General features: G+C 41.5%; 1 long non-coding RNA gene across 17 annotated transcripts in view; it reads left to right on the forward strand.

The window, feature by feature from the left end:
• LOC111260148 (uncharacterized) overlaps nt 1-5,742 on the forward strand; it is a 13,963-nt gene extending 8,221 nt beyond the window's left edge. The window contains exons 1-7 of one of the 17 annotated variants that reach the window (XR_002680122.1): nt 7-629; nt 3,388-3,487; nt 3,706-3,743; nt 4,039-4,130; nt 4,253-4,471; nt 5,048-5,160; nt 5,236-5,742. This is a non-coding gene — a long non-coding RNA (uncharacterized LOC111260148). The other 16 variants (XR_015310911.1, XR_002680123.1, XR_002680129.1 and 13 more) reach the window with 16 other exon arrangements.

Here is a 5,742-nt window from a genome sequence, read left to right on the forward strand (position 1 = left end):
TACTACTACTACTACTACCACTGCTAGTAGTAACATCACTACAAAAGTACTCTGAACAGATAGGCAGACGGTTAGACATATAGATAATCAGTCAAAAAAGATAGGGGCAACCCACTGCGGTAGCGACAACAACAGTGAAAATAAAAGCACTGCTAGCAAACCTTCCAACTGGCTACAAGTTTCGAGTCTACTAGCGAATGTCCCTCAGCGCACATACAAATGAAAACTGTCTCTCCAGAGCCGGATCGACAGCAGCCGGAACAGCAGCTGTTGACTTCGAAGGCTGAGCAGACCAGACAGGTACCATCTACATTGAGTCAGCCATAGTAAACGCGCGCGGAGCAACGTACCAAAACGTCTGTGAGCACCCACGGCTCACCTTGATGTTAGCTAACGAGTTGCAGATCAAAATGCAGCAATAAAATTGATAAATTAAAGAAGATTACAGCAAAAATGTCCCCTGTTGTTGTTAACGTAAGAATAACAACAAAAGTAGGCAAACGAAGAAGCTCTATTCTCCGCTGAAAGCAACACTTACTGCTAGGCACTACACATACAGTAGTGTGATGCGCTGTGTAACAGCGGCTCATCATTTTATATAAATTTCCGGAAGTTCTTCCAGAAGCTAGGTAAGCAGGAATACTTGCAAGAACAGCAATGCTATTCTTAATAACAACGATAGCAGCCATCGTAGTGACTTGTTGGTCAGTGGTTAGCGGGAAACGGGCGAGTATTGAGTGACCTCTGTCGTAAATCGATGGTAGCTGTTGTTGGCAGCTTGAATCAGGCGTCCGTTGCCGCTGTAACATTAATGTTTCTTAGGTACAATGCGCTAATAGAGGCGCCGCGAAGTTGTGTAGCTTAAAGCACAAAAATATTGTGCGTACTCTAGCATCCTGACGGTACGTTCTAGTTTTTGCGGCAGGTCTCGGGGCATTGAGCCTGTGTTGCCGAACGAACGCAAGAACGAGGCCGTGATGACGATCGACGCGGCTTATGAAATTATCCGCAATCACAAAAGACGATCAGGCAATATCAACCTAATAACAATGATAAAGGCATCTAACTGCTATGATGCCTTTTTCCTAATAAGACTGTGACCGCTTTAATTATATTGGGGGATTATTACACCGGATCTGTGGCACAAAATTGTGTACGCAAACAGAGCATTATATAGACGTCAGGCATAAAGTATTGGAGAACAGCGACAAGGCTAAAAAAATATTGCCGGCATGAGGCAAATGGCTGGAAGCGGCGAGATGGATTTTTAGCTATAATCTAAGGAGGCAAGTTCGATACAACAAAAGCCGCAAGAGACGACAAAAATTCAAGAGGAAAACTTGCTCAAAAAAAGTTATACGTAACATAAATTTAGGACAATATAAGTAAAAATCTAACAACGATACTATTTTATGTGCCCACGCACTGTGTTTACGGTAATTTACATTTAGGAAAGTGTAACTGCTTACGTAGTTTGTTCGTTCATTTTTACATTTTCGCTATTGGACATATTTTTTAATAGAATCCGGTTTGTTTACAGTGTAGAAATGTGCCACCAGTCAATCCTGTATCAGAGCTGTTGATTCGATAAATTGCCCAAAGATCGAAGAATCAATCGGTGCATGAAACGGATATGTTGCAAAATATTGTTTCCACTAATAGAAAGCCGTAACTTCAATCGATCGGCTTCTTAGTCTGACCTAGTGGCCTTTAGTTCTTCTTGGCACCGTCAAAAGCGGGAACTGGTCATGCATGGTATCGATAGAAAAAGAAGCGGGTGCACATGCTATAAGGCAGTTCGACCAAATTGATATTTCACATGCATCTTCGAATGTAAATACTGAAAATAGTTTCATTATCATGTCTAGTATTGACAGTAAGCTTATGCACAGCTTCAGCAGCGCCTATGTATGGCTTGGGAAACGAGATTGATTTATAGTAATTTTTAGAGCAAAATTTATAGTAAATGGGGAAGTTTAAGTGGTCCTAGGTACGGTAGACAAAACTGCTATAATCTCTATTTTATTTTCCGAGCCAACTATGTAGATCGTAATTGTAGAGGGCAGAACTGCGAGCGTGTTTGTAATTATTCCATGAAAAGAGAAGGCAATGTTTCAAAATTAGCTATCATGATAGGATATACACCAAAATAATATATGCAAACCCCAGGTATTTGCACCCACTAGCGTGCACATCAGACTACTTAACCTCTGCCTGATTGATTCCAGGGATAGTCGGTGTTGCTGCTTTAGCTGTCGCCAACAGCGCATGAGTACCGCACACTTCTTCCCTTCCGGAACTCGCTAGTGGGGAAAATGCTTTGTGCACATTCTATAATCCTTCTGCTGAATTCACGCATCATGTAGCATTTCTCCCCAGACCCCAGCAATTTTGGAACCTGTTTACCCACCTTGCTAGTACTGAAGGTTACCGTTTACAACTGGAAACCAGTGCTTCACCACATGCTTCACGTGTCGGCTGGCAGATATTGTTTATTAGCTGTCATTGCTTTCGTTAGCCAGTCATATCCGGAAGAGTCGAGGTTTAACGTAGCAGTTGACCATATAGATGTGTTCGCTGATTGGTACACAACTCTTTTCGAGCCTTCGTTATGTGCATATATCAAAGATTCGACAGCGAGCTTACGTATATGTTATTTCATCACTTTTATAGAAAGACAGAGTTTTAGATTCGACTTTTTTTCCACACAATTTTATTTATTACTGCTTTAATTATATACTGTTTTTTATACTTTATGCACACGTTTTCTGTTTTATTTCATATCAACGAGGGGTAACGTACAGTTCTGGCTTTACTTTCGTTTACTGATATACAACGCTAGGTAATGTCAAGCAATCTTCGATTTGGCGGCGGCGGCGGCAGGTAAAGTGATGCGTAAGTGGCGTGGCGTGGCGCGCGCCCGGTGCGTGATGCGCATTTTGCAATGGAATCACAAATGTGGCTTTCCAGGCCTATACGACAATAACAAAAAGAACCAGCACTATTGTCATCATTTTATTAGGATTAGGTTGCGAGGGAGCTGGATTTTAAAATCTTCGCTTTGGTCCCAAATTAATGAAAACACAGTGTAATGCTGGTGGCAAAGGCCCTGAATGGGTACTCTTGACGTGCGTTTTTCTGGCGGCAGTTTATTGCGACAACTATAACGGTCAGAGAAATTTGGAAAATGCTACAGAAAAGCGAGGGAATTTTCCAGAGAATCGATTTTTTTGGCTATTTAAGTGGCTATTTGAAAAAAATGCCTTCATATACTTCAGCTTTTAGCATAGTTGCTTACTCTGTTAATGTTAAAAACATGTGTAGGAATGAAATTTAATCTGCTTGTATGATTTGTGATGTTTTTCCCTTCCATAACTATTCCTTCAGAGTTGTATCCGAGGCAGCTTCAGAGCTCCATCCATGGTACTTTTGGAAAGCAACCTGAAAATGAACGACAGGTGTTAATTTGTTTAATTCATTTCACATGGTTGGTATAAATACATAATATGTGCAGGAAGTTGATGATCACGTTTAGTTGGCTAGGTGTCAAGGTTTGCATGTTGGTTACAGTTGGTAAATTGGCCGGAATAGGATCGGGAATGGATAAGTTACCAGATACAACCCTTATTGTGATTTACGTTTTGTAATTGCTAGTGCATTGTGCGTCGCGTTATAATATGACGGTCACTTCTCGTTTGTTTTCAGCTGCCATCAGGCTTACCTAGGACCGAGAAAAATGGAAAGTATGTTTCGACTAATTTGACTTTTTATTCTATTTGCTTCGGCTTGAAGAACACCAAACATCTTTGGCCTATATTCGATAAATGTCGAAGTGTTGATTAATAGGTATCCTAGGCGAAGGCCAGTTGTCACGTGCAAGCCTAGTACTAGTTTCAAGAGTGGCGGCTTTATTTTGTGCGCATATGGTAGACCTCCGGCGTTTGAATTTTCCCGGACACTTGGGATCCTGTATGTAGCAGTCGGTATAATCTTCAGCCCAATTAATTTTACTGCTATTTCGACAAGTACTTTTTGCAGCCGATGGATTGTGACAACTGCTATCAACCAGCTGCTCCCGAACCTTTTTCTTTATGTGATCAGAGAAAGATCTCCTCGTTGCCATTAACGTGGTACGTAAATGGCTTAACAGTATTCAAGGTCGTTCCGTTTTGACAAAACTAATCCCTGTTAGCAAAGTTTGCCGTTCTTCTAAACTTCATGGTGCCCTTGTCTTGCTTTTGTTAATTTTCAGACCAAGCTCGGCAGTGCAGTTGATGTCCTTTAATAGACCTTCACCTATGGAAAGCCCCCAGTTGTGCTCACATTTTGAGCGTCTCACGCGCGAACATTGCTATCAGAAAAGGATGTACCCGTCGTAGGAAGATACTTGTAGCCAGACGTTTACTTCGCGATTCCTCTTGAAGACTTCGGGTCCGTGCGGTCTGCTTTCCTTTTAGGAGAAACCACCATGGTACAATATATTTTATTGTAACATTATTGGATATTAATGAAGTACCTAAAGTAATTATTGACCCCGTCAGCTAATTAGCTGTTAGAGTTAAGCTCGGTAAGCCCTCCTATTAGCTAATTTTTGGACTGGTCGATTTCGCCTTAGAACAACGGCGGTTGTAATAGACAAAACAAAACAGTGTTTCATGTATTTAGAAGAACAATACTCTAGTGATGCGCTATACAGTAAAAGTAATACTACTGTGATAGGCGAAAACAATAAATTGAAAGATCAAAAGAGATGGCTGGAAAAAGAGATGACGCAAACCTAAAACATCTTCTTTTTCTAGCCTACAGTGGCGGCCCCCGTGTATATTTCCAATTTTCTAAAACAGCCCGAACCGTTCTCCATACAGAAGGTATATCGAAAACCTTGCTGCTACTGCTTTTGTTAGACGCTTTAATTCTCTCGGGAATGGTGCTTTTAAGTTCTACGTGTTCTTGCGCATTTTGTCCCAGCCTCATTTTCCTTCGGCCGGCCATAGGATAGGTATCGCCATCAACTAATCTGACCAAACTTACTTTGTGTGCGTTACAGAGGACCTCTGCCGAAGCCATTTCAACGGTAGTGTGTGTGTGGTAACGGCTAAATTGAGGATGAAGAGGGTGGCTTGTTTCCTGCCAACTGGCGCCGTACGATGAAATAACGCGGTAAATATGAGTTATATAATTATGTATGAGTTATATAATATTTCAATATGAATTAAGTCTATTGTATCACCTTAGGTGAACGCATCACGAGCCAGTTTTCCGAATTCAAGAAGCATTGGACGCTGCCTTTTCATCCACCATGGAGACGTTATACATCCGATCTGTTGCTAATGAGCTCATCGAATTTTGTATCTTCTAACCAGACACTCGATGGTAAGCTGCAAGTTGTTCGGGCTTCTAAGTTGTTCCACTGCGTAGCCTGACCCGCTGTACCGCCGAGCATGAAGCATGCCTAACGGTGAAAACTACCTTCAGCATTCAACGTTAGGGCTTTCAAAAGGAAATGTTGGGCTTTTCTGTATGTATATGTTGTAACAGGATTCTCCGCAATCTGAGCTCCTGTTGCCATTGTTGCTACTGTCTGACAAACCTGTAAATCCAACTCCGTACTATGCGTCTGCAGTAGTAAATTATAGCCTTTCTTATTGTTGAAAGAGCAGCCTTCGTGCTAGCTGTTTGTTGCTGACCGTACCTACAAATCGTCGTTTATGAAACAAATAAATAAAGCTGTGTTCAAGCGTA

This window comes from Varroa jacobsoni, unplaced genomic scaffold, assembly GCF_002532875.2.
Source record: "Varroa jacobsoni isolate VJ856 unplaced genomic scaffold, vjacob_1.0 scaffold_404, whole genome shotgun sequence".
NCBI lineage: Eukaryota > Metazoa > Arthropoda > Arachnida > Mesostigmata > Varroidae > Varroa > Varroa jacobsoni.